Source organism: Manis pentadactyla, chromosome 9, assembly GCF_030020395.1.
Source record: "Manis pentadactyla isolate mManPen7 chromosome 9, mManPen7.hap1, whole genome shotgun sequence".
Lineage (NCBI taxonomy): Eukaryota > Metazoa > Chordata > Mammalia > Pholidota > Manidae > Manis > Manis pentadactyla.
The window spans coordinates 14,103,014-14,119,836 of record NC_080027.1 but is presented as its reverse complement, the minus strand read 5'-3'; the positions used below and the strand labels follow the sequence as shown (position 1 = coordinate 14,119,836).

Sequence of the window (16,823 nt, the reverse complement as noted above, 5' to 3'; positions counted from 1 at the left end):
GGCAGCATTTTTTTCACTCCCCTTTCCCTCCTTCTGCCTGAATTAATCGTTGGCACCAGATTACAACAGATTTAGCAAACTGTAAAAAAAAAAAGGAGAAGAGAGAGAGCGTGAGCAAGGGAGGGGGCCGGCTTCAGAGGAGTGGCGTCTACCTGCAGAAGCGAACTGCTCTTGTCTGACCTGCCCCCCACCGTCCCTCACTCCCCCACCCCTCCCTCCCCTGCTACGCCTGGGGAACGCGCTGGGAAGATGTCCTCCCCAAAGCTGCTGGGCCCTGGCGCCTGGACGGGCTTTCCTGGGAGTGGTCTGCCAAGGGCTGCCTGGTAGAGGGAGGCAGAGTGCTCAGAGGGCTGTGGGGGCACCCAGGGCTGCTCAGGGGTTAGTTGGGGGACACCTGGCTGCTGGTCCTGAGTAGTAGCACAGCTGAGGAGGAGCTTGGAGGCCCAATGTGTGGCAGGGCTGGCCGAGAGCGGGGACAGTGTCTATCTTGTTCACAGTGCACCCCAGGGCCTGGGTTGGAGCCCAGCACATAGTAGGTGCTTAGTGTATTACAGGGTGAGCAAACAGATGGATGAATGAAGAAATCATGTTTGAACGACCACCCAGGAGGCCACATGCCCTCCTGGACCTGGATCGAACGCAGCTTCCGGCTTGCCTTTCTGAGACCTTGATCGAAACTCCGCTCCTCCGGGGTCAGACCTGAGGAGGCCGGTTCCGGCTCAGGGTGCTGGTGGATCTGCCTGCTGGATCCTGGGAGTTTGCTGTGCCCTCAGGGCACCCGTCCCAGTTAAGGTATAGGGTGGGGCTGGTCAGACTGGACTGGGGGCTGCCCCTGCCGAGTGGGGAGGCTTAGGTCCAGTTGGCGGCAGAGGTCACTCACTCAGAGAAGCTGCCCAGATGAGTTACCCGTGGCTCCAGTCCCGGCAGGGCCAGGTCAGGACGCTGAGGCATGTGTGCACTGTGCTCACCCATCTCAGGTGCTCACGTGAGCTTTCACACACTCACAGTCCTGCACGCAGACCTACCCAAACCCTCACACCTAACCCTGGTAACCGGCCTCTCCCGAGCCGGCCTGAGCTGGGCTGTGAGGGGAGTGAACGCCACGTCCCACCCTCACCCCCAGGACGAAAGCAGCTCAAGTAGCTGCCCCATACCGACCCGGGGCCCCTGCGTGTACAGCCCCCGGCCTGTCCTACCCCCCCAGGGGACCAACGTGCCCTCTGCTTTCCCTGGGCCCCTCTCTGGGGAAGGGGTGGTGCAAAGGAATGAGAAGCTGGAGTTTAGCCCCTTCCACCCCCAAGCCCTCCTCCAACTGAGGGGGCCTGGAGATGGTCAGCCCCGCAGCCTAACCTCTGAGCCCAGGGAGGAGCTGGACGGTCGGGTGGGCCTTCTGTAGGCCACCTGCTTGGAGTGGGCAGAGGCGGGGCTGGCCCACGGACAGAGAGGGGGCTTCCAGGCGGGCGGTGGGGGCATCCAGGAAGCCCTTTCCTTCCTCAGAGGCTGAGTCCCTGTAGACTGCCCACCTGTCCCAGGGAGACAGACCGGCTCCTTACCCTCAGTCACAGTGGGGCTCTCTGCCTCAGTTTCCCCACTATGGCTGGCTAAGGGGCTGGACCATGAGGCCCTGAAGGGCCCAGCAAGCACCATGGCGCTGGGACTCTGAGCTCTGAGAGCCCTGCAGCTTGGACTGTCAGGAGGGCTGTGCGGCACCACGCCCCTGCTTCCAGGGCCCGCCTCGCAAGCCCTGCCGCTTGTCTTCCCACTGGGACAGCAGGGTACTGAGGCACAGGTGGAGAAATGACTTGTCCGAGGCCATGCGTGATTCAGCATCCACCACCAGGCAGCTAGGATGTGCCGTGGAAGTGCCTGGGCCCTGGAGGCGGATGGCCCTGGGTTTGAGTCCTACCTCCGTTACTTATCAGTTGGGTGTTCCTAGGTGTCTCACTTCCCCTTGCTGTGCCTTAGTCCTCACACCTGTGAAATGGGATGACAGGGCACACTTCCCAGGGTGAGTATGAAGACTAAACGCGACAGTGTCCACGGAAGGGCTTTGTAGGCCCCAGTAGTTAGGGCGCTCTGGCAAAACGGACAGGCTCCCCAGATGTAGGGTTGGGATGTGGACCCTGCCCTGGGGCTTGGAGGAGCCCAGGGCCTGGGCAGGAGCTGTGCACACCAACCTCCCACCCGCAGGAGCACCCCACCCTTCCTGGCAGGCAGGAAGGCGTGGGCATTTGTTGAACTCCTGACTGGCTCCCCCCTGGGCAGAGGTTGCCCCTGAGGTCTGCGCCCACCAGGTAGCAGGTGGCCAGATGGGGGCGGAGAGGGGTTTAGTTGTGACATGGGGCAGGTTGGGGTCTATGTAGCTTTGGGAGCATTGGGGAGAACTGAGCCTCTGAGGGCTCTGCAAAACAGTGGGGCTTGGGGGGCGGCAGGAGTGAGAGGGGTTAGGGTCCAGATTGTGGAAAGGGAAAGCATGGGGCTCAAATGTCACCTTCTACCCAGGATGTGGCCCCTTGGATGGGGACAGGTGGGACCCAAGGGGGTATTTACTGGGCACCTCTGTGTGCCAAGCCTTGGGGTGGAAGCCACACATGGGGACCAGTGTGGGTTGCTCCTTTCTATGAGGGCAGCAGAGAGGCCACTACTGCTGCCTTCATGGTTTCCTGTCTGCCCTTTGTCCTGGAGGGCCACACTAAGGACCCTGCATGCAGGACCTCCTTGAGGCTGCACAACCACCCATTGTACAGAAGAGAAAACTGAGGCACAGATTAAAAAGTGACTGGACCAAGGCTGGGCAGCCAGGATGCGCCATCTCACTCCTTTGTCCCCTGGCATGTGACCGCATAAGGAGATGGTGTCATGTCCTAGCAGTCATCACCGACCGAGACTGAACTTGCTATGCGTCCAATGGTATTAACTGGAGTCATCCCCCCAACAAACCTCTGAGGTGGGCTGTTATTGTCCTGATTTTCCCCAGGAAACTGAGACACAGGTAAAGTGACTTGCCCAAGATCACCCTGAGAAAGGGCAACCATCCAGGCACATTTGGTCTCAGCCCCCTCTGGGTCCTTGCACATGTTTTCACAGGTTAGAAACTGAGGCACAGAGATGGCAGCTAACCCTGCAGTGTCCATGGGTTTGTCCTGAGCTTTGTCTCTCGTGCTTCCCCACTGACCATGCTCCTCCAGAGCTGGGGACCTTCAGTCTGTCCCCTCTGGTCTCAGAACCTCGCCTCAGCCTCCTGGGTGGCTCTCTCTGCCTCCTCACTCAGCATTCCCCAGGCCCACTGTGTGCAGGCAAGTTGCTGGCCTTGATGACATGTGATGTCATTCAGCACACGTGGCGTGGGAGGAGGCAGGGAAGGGCTCACAGCCAGGTGCCATTTGAGCCCTGGAGGGAGAGCAGAAGGCTGCCGAGGGCTCGGCTCGTGTTGTCGGCAGGCTGGCTGGCTGGCAGCTCAGCCGCAGGTGAGCAGGCTGGGTGGCGGGGCCTGTGCTTTCTTCCTCCTGGGAGCACTTCTCTCTGGGCCCAGACGTGGCCTGTGACGTCAGCAGATGGCTCTCCACTGGCCCTGGGAGGAATGGGCTGTGGTGCAGGGGCCCCGGGGGCGCGAGCGGCCTGCAGTCACGGAGCAATCTCCATTAGGGCCTGGGAGCCAGTGGCTGCAGCTCCTGGAATCCTATTAAAAACTTTTTCATTGTTCCCTGCGATATGCTCCGCTCCACCGGGACCTGGGCATGTTGATAATTTATTTGTGGAAGGTACAGGGGGCGAAGAGCACAGGGGAGAGGAGGGAATGTCATTATTTACTCAGCCGGCTTTCTGTGGCTAGGGCCCGTCCACGGGGCAGCTCTGAGTTTGGGGCGCACTGTCCAGCCAGCTCCCGAGGTGGGGCTGCGAGGCAAGGCTCTGTGAGGGCAGAGCAGGGGCCAGGGCTCGGGGCAAGGCGAGCGAAGGCGGTGTCCTGGGGGCTCTGGCGGCAGTGGGGGTTCTGAGAATCAGAGGCTCCAGATCCAGGACCTGTAGCCCGGGGGCAGTCCTGGGAGCTTTGCTCAGGCCCAGACGCCAATGTGGACTGGGGGCCGGGGTGGGGAGGGGGCGGCCGAGGCCTCCTGCTGCCCTGACTCCGGCATGGGCTGGGGGCAGTGGCAACCTTGCTGGATCCAGAGGTGTCTCCTGGGGTCTCTGGGGTGGGGAGGCAGAGCCAGTGGCCAGGAAGGGGTGATCAGAGGGCCCCACGTCCTAGAAACTACACAAGTCCTGCAGCCCTGGACACCACAAAGCAGGAAGAGGCCTTGGCCTCAGGGGATGGGAGGGAGTCCAGAGCTGCCCGCACCAGCCCCTGTCACTGAGTCTCACTGTGTGCCCCTGCTTCTCCGACTGCATCTCACTCGGCACTCACAGCGCTGTGTGGGGCTCATACTTCCCGGTGTGCACGTGAGGAAACTGAGGCACAGAGGGCCATGTCACACAGCTTCTAAGTAGTGGGGGTGGGATTTGTGCCCCAGCCTCTCCCAGCCTCCGGTGGGGGCTCCACAGAGTCCTGGCTCTCCCTTGGCCCAAGGTGAGGAAGGCCGGAAGGAGGAACAGGGGTCCCCTCCTGCAGAGGCCTTCAAGGGTCAAACTCGATTGTCACGGAGGCACTGTGGGCACAGGCATCTTACCCCCCCGCACAGCTGAGGGAATGGGCTCAGGGAGGGGATGCATTTGCACAAAGGCGGGCAGAGCTGGATTTGCACCCTGGCTAGCTCTGGGTTCTGGAAGTGTCCATCATACTGGGTGCACGACTACCCAGGGGAGTGGGAGGTAGTCCTTCCACACCCTGGGAGGCAGGGTCAGCCCCAGCCCATGCTGGCTTTGGGACTGCGACCTTACAGGGGGTCAGACCTGAAGGCTCTGCTTGGCCCGAGTCCTCTCCAGGCACCCTCTTGACCCGCCTGCTCTGTGAACGTGACAGGAAGGGTTGGACGCTACGTCCCTCCAGCATGGATACTACCAGACATTGAAAGAATTCACATTTAATCACATCACTGGCTTGGAGATCGTCAGTGCTCCCTGTGTTCTGAAAACTCAAGTCCAAAGGCGCCTGGCCTAGCATTGTAGGCCTTCTCTCCTGGCCCTAGTTGGTCTAACCTGCCTCTCCAGGCCCTCCCCAGTTAGGCCGGTGGGTGACATGGCTCACACCTCTGCTGGTCCTTGTGTCCAGACGTTATCTTCACTCCCCACATTGGGTGAACGATGCCTCCTGCATGAAGCCCTCTCTGACTGAGCAAAGGAACCAGCCCTTCCTGCCTCGCATTCCCCCAGCACTCTACTATGATGTGGAGTTGGCTGCCCGGCCTCCGCCCACCTTTACTTCTCCACCTTCCCCTCTCCAGGCCCCTGTGAGATGCTGCTTAACCAGCGTCAAATCTGGGATTCATCAATTCATCCAACCAAAGCTTTGTGAGCCTGAGGCGTATTGATAAATGGCTTGCTTTTTACAGCAGCCTTGGCAGTGGGTGGCTGGGTGGCGTTAGCCCATTTTATAAAGGAGGAACCAGAGACGCGGAGGTTCAGTCAACAGGCCAAGGTCACCCAGCCAGTCTGCGGCGGGGCTGTGGATGAAGCCGGGTCCCAGGTGGGAGAAGCGGTGGGTAGTGATAGGCTGGACTCTGAGCCCTTGCTGCCTGCCTGGAACCAAGTAGAACATTAAATGCATGTCTCATTTGATTCTCACAGATGCCAGGGATGACGGGGTGGGGGGACACACTGGGAAGCCCCATTTTATAGATAAGGAAACTGAGGCTAAGAGAGGGAGGGAAGCAGGGAGGCAGAAGCTCAGCCCCACAGCGACCTCCTGAGAGCCCTGGGTCGGGGGAAGGGGGCTTTCCCCTGTCCTGTGTGCCACGCCTGGAACTCCCACTCTAGAGCAGGGACGTGGGCAAGCCCTGTGCCCCCTGAGGCCAGCCTGGCTCTCAGGCCTGCTGCCTGCCCTGGCCTGGCGTCCTCTCGGTGAGAGGAGCCTGGGGAGTGGTGCACCCAGCAGCAGGGCGGGCGTGGGCCCTGCCCCCACGGCAGCTGCCTGCCTGGCCCGGTGGCCTCGCAGACAGACAGGGCTTGTGAGATCCGGGGCCTCCAGGGAGAACTCTGCTCCCGCCGGCAGCTGCTCAAAGGCCTCATTGTGGCAGGAGGGCCCTCTGCGGGCAGCTGCCCCCGCTGTGGACACAGACAGAGCCCAGCCTTTATGCCAGTGCACTGCCCCTGCCCTGACCCAGGGTCCCCAGGACAGAGGCCCTTGTCCTCGGGAGGCTGGGTGCCTCTCTGGGGAGAAGCTGCCCTGGACCTGCTGATGGCCTAGGACGGGTGTGGTCTGTATTGCCAAGACCCAGGAACCGCCCCCAGCTCACAGAGCTGGGGCCTCCTGACTCTGGCTGCGGGAGGGGCTGTGGAAGCTGGAGAGTTAATAATAATAATAACAGCAACAATAGCGACAACAGCTGCTGCCAGGGCCTCTCACTGTGTGCCAGTAAATGGCGTTTATGCGCATCATCTCACTGATTCTTTGAAGCAGCCCTACGAACTGGACAGTGATGAGACCCTCTCTAGAGATGAGGAGGGAGGCCCTGTGAGGCTAAGACGCTCACCCCACACTACGTAAGCCTAAGGGGAGCGCCGGGTTCCCCTCCAGAGCCCATTCTTAGGTGCCAGGTACTGCCATCCTTGCTGAGGACCCGAATGACCACCGCAGGGCGTGGAGGCAAGGCCGCCTGGGAGCTTGCCACAGCCTCAGTTGATGGGCGCTGCAGCCTCCTGGGGGAGGCGGAGTTCGTCTTCCATGCGGCCTCCCCAGCTGGGGCCTCACCCTTCGGGGCAGGTGCCTGTGCTCTGTGGGTGACGCAAGGACCCAGGGTAGGGGTGATGGTGGAGGTGGTGGAGCCCAGAAAGGGACAGATTTGGGGACTGAGCCTCCCTCACTGACATTCACTCCTGGAAGGGCCCTCAGAGATCATTGTGTTACACTCCCATAGTGTAGTCAGGGAAACCGAGGCACAGAGAGTGGAAAGGGGACTGGCTCAGGCCCCACAGCCTTCATGGGCCTGCTGGCCCCCAAGGAGTGTGCTGCTCACCAGGACAGCACCTGCTGGCCTGGATGGGGGTGGGGGGAGGGGGAGAGGAACAGCAAACTCGGAGTGCTTGCTGTGTGTGCACCAGGCTCAGGACTAAGTAGGTACCTGCCTAACTAATTAATGCTCACCAGGACCTTCTAAAGGAGGCGCTATTATTATTCCCATGATACAAATGAGGAAACTGAGGCACCTGCCTGCAGGCCACACCAGGAGGGCAGACTCCCGGAGCCATCTAGGTCTCCTGGCGTAGCTGGACTGGCTGCGCACCCCCACTCCCCGCTGGCTGGACCCTGACCTCCAGTTCAGACACCCTGATGGATGGTTCCAGGTCAAAGTGCCTGTGGAGGGAGGGAGGGGTTGTGGGTGGGGCCAGACGGACAGCTCGCGTCCTGCAGGGCGGGCTGCAAACCAGCAGCGTCCATCTGGCTGCCCCACCTGCCTCCTCAGCCCGAGCTGGGTTGGTTTCTCCGTCTGTGAAATGGGCACTGGTGGACCCACACGTGAAATCCTGTCTGCAGACCCCCATATTGCTGGGGCTGGGCTGGGCTGTGCCTCCCCCAACCTTGCCCAGACGTGCCCTTGAAAGGTTCTGTCCCAGACCCAGACCCCACAGCCCTGGGGAGCAGGCCAAGCCTCCCTCAGAACCTGGTAGCCAGGGGATTGCTCAGAGCCAGCCTGGGCCTGGATGCTGGATGATTAAGAATAATTAATGTTGTTAATATTCATAACAGGTGGCCTGGTGAAATGATGAGGGTGATCATCTGCTTTTCCCTTGGGCACTCTCCTGAGGACAGGAACCCAGGCCGAAGGGCCCCTCTGCCCTGGTGCCTCCTGGTCAGGGTGCAGGTGACCCCTGCAGGGAAAACAGTTGCTAGGCTCTCAGCTGCACCCCCCATGCCTCCCTCCCTGAAACCTCACACCAGCATGGTGGGTGGGTGGGGGCTGATTGCCCCATTCCTCACGCCAGGGACTTCAGACCCAGAGATTAAGCAGCTCTCTGAGGACCCCCGAGGGCTCTGTCCCAAGGCCTGACTCCGAGTCCAGCGTTCTCCCTACCTGCCCTTATGGAGATGTGCAGGCTGCCTGCCGCCCAGGGCTGTCTGCTGTCCTGTGGGCAGAGCCTTATGCAGCCCTCGGTGGGACGCGGGGCAGGCCCTGGAGGGTCCCAGCTCTGCTGCTCCCGACTGCATGGCCATGGACATTTCCAGGCCATACCCGCTCTGTGCTTCAGTTCCCATGGGTTACCTGGAGAGGACAGTCCCCCTCACAGGGCTGGGTGCGAGCCTGGCACAGTGAGGGGTACCCAGCAGCTGGTCAGCATCACCCAGTGGCTCCTTTCCGGGCCACACTGAGCCAGGTTCCAGGAGTCTAACTGGAAAGACAGGCAGGTCTGTGTGGCCCAGGGTAAACCACGGCTGCCCGCTGGGGTGGGGTGAGGGCAGGGCTGTGGCTCAGCACAGAGGGGCTGCTGGGCCGGGTGGGGGGAGGGTGGTGCAGGCAGGGTTCTGACGTGAACCGGGGGCCGCAAGAGCTGTGGCCGACTCCCCTCCGCCCGCTGTCTGAGCGAGCTCCCCCAGCCTTGCCCTTGTCAGACCTCTAAGGCCTTCCTCTGTAGGTGGCCTCCCTGTCCCCTCAGTCCCCACTCCTAAGCCCTCCTCCCTCAGCCTCCTCAGGGGAACAGCCTAACACTCCCCACCACGCACGCCAGCGATTTGGGCCTACCCACGTGGTGGGGGGTTGACTCCACGGACGCCACACTCTGAGTGCAGCCCCCAGAGCCCTAGGTTCAAGTGCTCCTAGCCACTCATCTAGCCTCCCCTCTAGGCCTCCGTTTCCTTATCTGCAGCACGGGGCCAGGCAAGCTAAGACAGGGTGATGTGAGCAGAAGCTTGCCCCTCGTGGACGCCCAATAGGGGAGGGAAGGGGTTGGTCTCTCTGGGTGAAGCAGCTCGGGACAGACACCAGCACTGGCCCTCCAGGTACCCAACTGGGTGATGAGGTGGGTTCATGGGTCTGTAAGCCAGGCAGTAGCTGGGGAGAGGGTGGGGGACTCTGGGGGCCTGGCCTGACACTGTCAGGGGGACAGCTGCGTGGCGCCCCCTCTCTCCCCAGGGCCTGGTGCTGATTGAGTCTCCTGCTTACAGGGCAGGGGCACCCTCACTGGAACCTCGCCTGGCCCCCCACTTGGGGCGCAGAGTTGTGGCTGAGCAGGCTAACAGCTGTCTGCGGGAGATTACATCCGGCCAGTCTGACAGCCGCCACCACCACAGTTTCCATGTGGGACAGAACTCTGAGTTGATGGCTGTGTGTGCACTGGCTCTGTGCTAGCCAGACTGCCCCGAAGCCTCATCCACCGGGGGCCTGGCTGCGGCTCTGACCCTCGGGGGCTCTGTCACACCCTCACCAACCCTCTGTATCCTGAACCAATGGGCAAAGTGCCTGTGGCTCCGGTCTTACTCCCCGCCTGCCCTCCAAGGACCACGGGGCCTAACTGGGCTTCTCTGATCACGGTAACACCCCCACCTCAGCCTGAGGTCTGGTCTTTCCTCTTTGGAGGCTTCAAGAGGGATGGTGAGTGAAGGTTCTGAGGCCACTTGGTCCCCGAGTACTATGTTACATGCTTATGTGGTTCCTGCTGAGAAAAGAGGCTTTCTGGGTCAGAGGTGGGTGCTGCTCATGAACTCGGCGGGCATCTCAGGCAGCCTTTGGGGGAGGACAGACAGGTCCCCCACCAGAGCAAATCCCTTTCTTGGAAGACGCTCCCCCTCAACCCCCCTCCAGAGAGAAGGAGCAGCCGCAGAGCCAGGGGATGGCTCCAGGCAAGCCATCCGGGGCTTCGGTTCTAAACCGGGGATGCTCAGTACCAAATCTTGAAGGGTGACAGGAAGCACAAATGAATATTGTCTGGGCAAAGCCTTTGTGAGCTGTGAGGCCTTGTATAGATGCTAGAAGCTGTGAGAATTGCTTTCCTCTAGCTGCGGGAAGGGTTTCAGACGTTGACGTGAGACTTGGGCTCTTCAGAGACTGGCAGGATGGGCTGGATCAGAGTGGCTCACAAGCCTTAACTTCTGACCCACTGCCCTGGGCAGACATGGCTAATCAATCCCAGACTCTCTCCTGATGAGCCCTGAGAGGGTCTGCCTGGGGAAGGAAGGCACTCAGCACCCCAGGAGGTGTATTGCAAATGAGGAACAAGGGCTCAGCAGGGCAAAGCAGCTTGCACAGCCACCCTGCCTCTAGAGGATTTAAACTTGGTTCTCCTGACTCCAGAGGTCTGACCATGGAAGCTGGTGGTCCAGAGGGCTCCTTGCCCAGGTAGAGTTCTGCCATAGTGGCAGTAGTGTCCTTATTGGAGTGGGCAGGCCAGTGTGGCCAGGCTCGGCCTCCCTACTATGGCCATCCCTCCCTCCTGGCCTGTTAACCTTTATCAGCTACAACCTGTCTGTGCTCTAATTACGGCCAGCCACTCACATTCTGGGCTTTGAACTGCAGCCGAGTGGTGCATGTGAATGTGGGACTTCCAATTCCCAGCAGCACACGGAGCCAGACTGAGCCGTGTGTGGGGCCAGGGAGAGGGTCAGTGGTCACCAGGCCAGTGCAGGCTGGGGGCTGCCAAAAGCCAATGGCTGGGCACAGGGCCCTCGGATTGGCACGCTGGGGGGGCAAACGGGGGGCTCCCCTCTTTGGCTCCAGGGCTGCCTCTGCACAGCCTTGTGCCTCATTAGGAGGTAGTTCTGCTGACTTCCAGGTTACCCTTTTAATTAAGCCAATTAATTAGTGCCTTTAATGAAGCAGATTAGCCAGGCCAGACTCTGCAAACGGGGCTGTCACAGCCCACGGCTCCCTGCAGGTTGGGATTTGGAGGTGGTTGCTGGACCAGGCCAGCAGTCCCGGTGGGCTGAGGGGCTGGTTGAGGCGGTGCCAGGAGGTCTCTGCACAGCCACCGGCTCCAGGACCCCTCGCTCATCTGCAGATGGGGAAAGAGACTTGGAGAGGGAAGCTGTCTACTAATGGCCACCCAGGAGCTAATGGCTGGGCTGAGATGTGTACCCACATTCTGAGTTCCTTCCATACCATCCTGCCCATCACCTTGGTGGCCTGGCATCGGCTTCCTCTGTACTAGGGCCTGTGCTGAACACTCCACCTAGGGCTGCCACTGCCACCTGTCTCCAGCCTAGTTCAGGAAGCGAGGCCTGGCCCGGGGAGGCATGAAGTGTCCCAGCCTTATGCATGGCCCTGGGCTCCTCCCACCAGGCAGGAGAGAGGAGCCGCTGCTAGTTGGAACAGGAAGTCCCAGCCCAGAGAGGAGCTGCAGGAAGAGGCCAAGGCTCCCCCGCTTCCTGCTCCCCGCGACGTCTTTATGAGTCAGGGACCCCACTGCTGTCGTGAAGAGGGTAAGACCTCACATGCACTCCTGTGCTTGGAGCGCCTGGTGGAGAGGGCGCAGGGGCGGGGAGGGCCTCCCTGGGGCCAGGGGACAGACGGCAGTCTGCCCCAGGACGGCTGTGCAGTGCGGAGGCAGTCGGCTCAGCCATGACAGGGGTGACTGAGTTTAGGCAGAGGAAGGACTGCCTGACAGTGAGGGTTAGAACGAGTTTTCGAAGGAAGGCAGGGGCTGCTCCCCCGGGGACAGTGTGCTGGGCAGTGGGCCTGCTCTGAGCGCTGCGGAAATACCCTGGTCCTTAAATCCGAGGTGGCCTCTCCAGCAGATACCAACAAAGTGGGCCCCGGGCTCCCCATAGGACACCCTTGGGGCCTTACCCCTTTCATCCCCTCTCAGCCCAAAGGCGCCTGACAGTGCAGGCCAGCAGCCAGTGTCCTCTGTTGGTCCCCACACCACGGCGGGCAAAGGAACCTCCCTGGGCCTCAGTTTCCTCACCTTGTAAGTGGGAGAGGGATGACCTGGTCCCTCACTTCTAAGAGGAGGCAGAAGGACCCCTCTGGCTGCCGACCCTGTGAACTCCAGCCCCACCTAGCGGCCCCTTGTCCTGTCGATTGGCCCTCCCTTTGTCACTCGGCCTGTCTTCCTGAGTGGCCACCTCTCCTCAGGTGGCACTTCCCTGTCAGAAGGACACCGAGGGATGTAAAAGCATCCCCTGAACCACTTTCCCCTCCAGCTACTGCCTGTCTTTGCTCCTCCCTTCACAGCCAAGTTTCTCCAAACAGCCGATGAGCCCCCATCTCCCACTTCCCAGCCCATTGCACACGGGCTCCCACCTGCCTTCTCCTTCCTTTCCGGGGCACCTCCTCTGGGAAGCCTCCCCTGCTTCCTCCAGCCTGGTCCAGAAGCTGACCCTCATCATAGTCAACCGGTTGTCCTGAGAGCAGCTCTGAGCTTCAGCTGTCCCCAAATCTGCTGTGCCCAGCACAGGGCCTGGCAGGGAGCCAGCCTGGAGGAGGCGTTAGTACAGCCCAGCCTTGCCTCCAATTTACCTTGAAAGGGACATTGTGGGGTGGGCAGGAGACAGGAATGGGAACAAACGCTGCCATCACAGAGACACCTCTTTAAATACCAGCTGGAAGCAGCCTGGTTTCTGGGTGGGTGGAGATGCCCTTCATTAGCAGGAGCCACAGGGGACAGGCGCTTTGCACAGGCCTGGGTGGGGTGAGGCACAACGGAGCTGGGGGTGGGAGTGGGCAGTCGGGGTCTGTCCCCATCCTACATGGCTCCCCTCCCAGAGGGCCAGGGAGGAGCTGTGGGGCATCTCACCTGTGTCCTTTCCCAGCACCGGGCACATGTGTCATTGTCTATGGTGCAGCTCCTGCCCCTTGTCTGTCCCCATCAGGCAGTGAGCTGTGCGGAGGCAGGAGCATTGTCTCTCTTCTGTTCCCCAGGGCCTGGCATGTTAGATGAGCAGTAAGTGCCCACGGATGGGTGGCTAATGGGCCGTGGGTAGAGTGCCAAGTGTATTCCCTGCTTCTTTGCAGGGCCTCAGTTTCCCCTCTGTACGGAGGGCACTGGTGAGGCTCAGCCTCCCTCTGGGCACAGTTCTGAGAGCCAGGCTGGCTTGTGACTGCTGGGTGTGCTCGAGTCCCTCTGAGGCTGCGGGAGCAGGCCAGGCACAACGGGGCGGGGAACAGAGGCCACACTGGGTCCTGCCGACAGCCGCGTGGGCAAGGCCTCAGGGGAGCTCATGTGATGTGAGTGACAGTCCCCCAAAATGCATTGTCAGTCCTCTGGGCCTCGGGCCTCCCACCCATAAAATAGGAACACGGTTTGTCCTTGCTGCGGCAGAGGGTTGGCAGCAGGATGTAGTAAAGGAGAGGGGGCTCAGGGGCCTACTCCAAACCCCCCACCCCCAGGAGGGAGCCGAGGCAGGTGGGACCACAGCCACTTCACCCTCAGTCTTCCGAGGGAGCCAGGCCTCAGCCCCGGTCTGCAGGGTCCCCGGGACAGCCGCCCACCCTCTGAGCCCTCCCCAACAGCTTCCTTGCTCTCCCCCCACCGGGCTCTGCCGCACTGCCAGAAGGAGCAGGCTCTCCCTCCTAATGTAAATTCACACCCACAGCCCAGCGAGCCGTCTGCAGGGGGAGGGGGAGGAAGGGGGAGCAGCTGCGGGAACAGGAGGCTCTACCAGAGAGGGGACAGACGGAGCCCATCTGTAAGTGACAGCCTTGGGGGACAGGAGGGCCACCAGCCCCCCCACCCCCGGGCCTCATGGCTCAGAGGGACGGAGTGGGTGGTGAGTCCTGAGTAGGGGGGCAGCAGGCAGGGCTGGTCGGGATGCAGGTGCACCGCCAACAGGTTGTGGGAGACCCCTGACCCCCCCTCGCCAGGGCTCTGCCCGCCAGTGGTGCTAGCTGGGGACAGCTGAGAACCAGTGGGGGTGTTAGGCTGGTCCTGGGGTCTCTATGATGTGGGGTGGGGTGCTATGGGCTGAAGGCAGAGACCTAAGGCATCTGGTAAGGGGCGTGTCCCGCTCCCTCGGAAAGACCCCCGGCTGTCTCATAAATCAGATCAGTACTGCCCAGACTTGGAGCTCCGGGCTCACGGCCGCAGGACGGCGCCTTCCTTTCCACCCGGTCGGCCCCGGCATTCCTGCCCAGCCCCAGGCCTGCCTGGCCTTCCCCCTGGTTCCTGCTCCGGGGTTTCCTCCCCCAGGAGGCCTCGCCTGGCCACCCCAGCTGCCAGGCCTCTCGCTGCAGGCCAGTCCGCACCACACCACTCATCACTTGGCAGGGCCTTCATTCAGCCTGCTCATCTGGCCCCTCAGTGCCTGGTGGCCCCGGGGGGCCCCTGTGCCACTCTGGGCCTCAACTAGCTCCTAGTTCATAAGGCTGGGAGAAGGGGCAGAAATGAGGACTCGGGGGCAAGCCAGCTGGGGGCTGGGTTTAGGGAAGGGGACAGTCCACTGCCAGTTACTCCCGGGCCCCCGGACGTGTGTGTTGAGAGCAGGCGGGGTCCCTGTGCTCTAGCCAGAGGGATGGCAGGACCCCCTGCCTGCCCTGTTCATGCACAGCTCCTGCTGGTTAAAAGTTTCACTTGCTGAGGTGGAGTTAGAACCTTGTGGGGAGTGACCACTCTGTGCCAGGCTCAGTGCCAGCTTTGGAGACAGAGAGGAGCCAGACAGACCCAGTCCCGGCCTTCAAGAAGCTCCCAGCTCGTGGGGAAGCCTGGCAGGAGGCCAGGCAGTGCCCTCCAGGGCCACACAGGCCATCGCAAGATGCCGAGAGGGGTGGAAGGGCTGGCATCCCGAGGCCCTCGGGTGGGTCCCTGAGCAGGACCTTAAGCCTGGGGCCTTGGCTCCGGGGGCATCTCCTCTCTGCTTGCCGGAAGGAGGTCTTCAAATGGGAAGGGGACTCTCACATGTCCCTGTGGCCCCCGGAGGACACATATGTGCGCTGTAGGAGGGGCAGCCCCGCCCCAGCACGTGTCACTGCTTGGGTCACAGTGGAGGATCACGTAAGGAGAGGGGGCAACACAAAGGTGTCCCTCATGTGGGGTCCCCCTCTGTCTACAGACCAGAGGGAGACCCTCCCAGAAAGGGGGACCTGACATGGCCCAGAGCTAGAGCTCTTGTGGGACATCGGGGGGGTGGAGAAGGAGGACAGTCATTTGTTGAGCATTTGCTCCATGCCCAGTGCTATGCCAAGTGTTCTGTTCAGAAGTGCACTGAATTCTCACAGTGGCTCATGAGCAGGCAGTCGCAGCCCCATTTTACAGATGGGGAAGTGGAGGCAGCAATTTTAACTCAGGTGGGTCCAATCCCAAAGCCAGTTCTTTTTCTGCAATGCCACCCCTGGGCTGTGGCTGTCCAGTCAGTGCTGCCTGACACTTCCCAGCTCTGGTCCAGAAGGGCGGCCCAGCCCCACCCTCAGCTTAGCCCCCCTGGGACAGCCATCTCATCTCTGATCTGTGAGTCACAGCATGATCTGCTAATATCAGGCTGCGTTATATATAATTGTAAACCCATTATAGTCCTGTTTTCCAAATCTATGACACCTTATCACAGTCCCCAGTGGCGCTGTGTTTCTCAGCGTTGTCCACCCACAGAATTATTAATCCTCTCATTTGGTGTCTGGGAGAGGGGCTGGGCCACTCTGAGCAGGATGGCCTGTTCCTCCTGCCCCACAGGAGCCCTGGGACGGGGCTGCTCGGCACCCCTGCCAGCCGGACTGTGTGCCCCTTACTGGTCATCTCAGCTCCCAACCAGAAGGGACACTTAGGAGAAGAGGCAGCCCAGGGCAGGGCTTGGCCTGGACAGTCACCTGCAGAGGGGAGGACAGTCCTGGCAGCTACTCTGCTGTATGCCATGCCTTGCTGGGTGGCACCTGTAGGTACACAGCTGGATGTCTCTCCAGACAGCTGCCTTGTGCCTTCTGGAAGGGGCAGCGGATGCCCCAGACCTAAGATGCTATTAGGACCCCGGGGAGGGGTCAGCAGCTGCTGAGTCCACAGGGCACGGCCCTATAATTGGGCAGCCTGGTCTCAGATAAGGCCGATGACATTGAACAGCCTCCCGCTCCACACGGGCTGTGGCCGCTCATTTCCGGCTCCCTTGGCCGGCGATGCCAATTACCTCGCCTCCTGCTTGCCAGCGGCGGCTTCTGGGGCTGCCAGATGATTCCTCTGTCATCGGCCAGGCCTGCATCCTCTCTGGGGATGGAGGTTATGGAGAGGGTGGCAGCAGAGTGGGTGGGGCAGTGATGTAGGGGCACTGGGCACGGCTGGAGGCAGGGCTGTGGCACATGGAACCAGGCTCCCCAGGAAGGCTTCCTTTCCTTTTCCATCCTCATCCCCAGAGCAGGTTCACGGTTTACTGAATGGGCTGAAAGTGGATAGGACTGACAGACTGGGCTTTGCCCACCCGATACTCTGGCAACTTTCCTTCATGCCCTCCCCTGCCAAACTTGGGACCCAGAGGAGCTGGGTCCCCCCCATCTGAGACCCTGGACAAGTCACTGAGGCCCTCAGACACTGCCTCGCCTGAATCAGGGTGACAGAGGCACCCTGGCAGTGTGGGTGTGGGGACTGGGTGAGCTGAGAACTCAGAGGGCTCAGCTTGCCCAGCGGGGGCATGCACTGATGCTGTAGTGCCAACACTCAAATCCTGCTTGTTGGATGAGGATGGGCACCCATTTTGCACTGGGGAAACTGAGGCTCACACAGGGGTTTGGGCAGTGCTGAAAGGATGGAATGGCCCCTGGCCCTTCTCTTCTGCTGAGACCCCCCCAGAGGACAGGCCTGGGGGACCAGGGGGAAGCCTGTCTGAG

The 16,823-nt window shown here is 61.2% G+C and overlaps 2 protein-coding genes across 5 annotated transcripts in view; one reads left to right on the top strand and one right to left on the bottom strand.

The window, feature by feature from the left end:
* The window catches only part of MACROD1 (mono-ADP ribosylhydrolase 1), a 140,865-nt gene that overhangs the window by 35,963 nt on the left and 88,079 nt on the right, over positions 1-16,823 (bottom strand). The gene's annotated exons all lie outside the window — the stretch shown is intronic.
* FLRT1 (fibronectin leucine rich transmembrane protein 1) overlaps positions 1-16,823 on the top strand; it is a 72,338-nt gene that overhangs the window by 5,447 nt on the left and 50,068 nt on the right. The gene's annotated exons all lie outside the window — the stretch shown is intronic.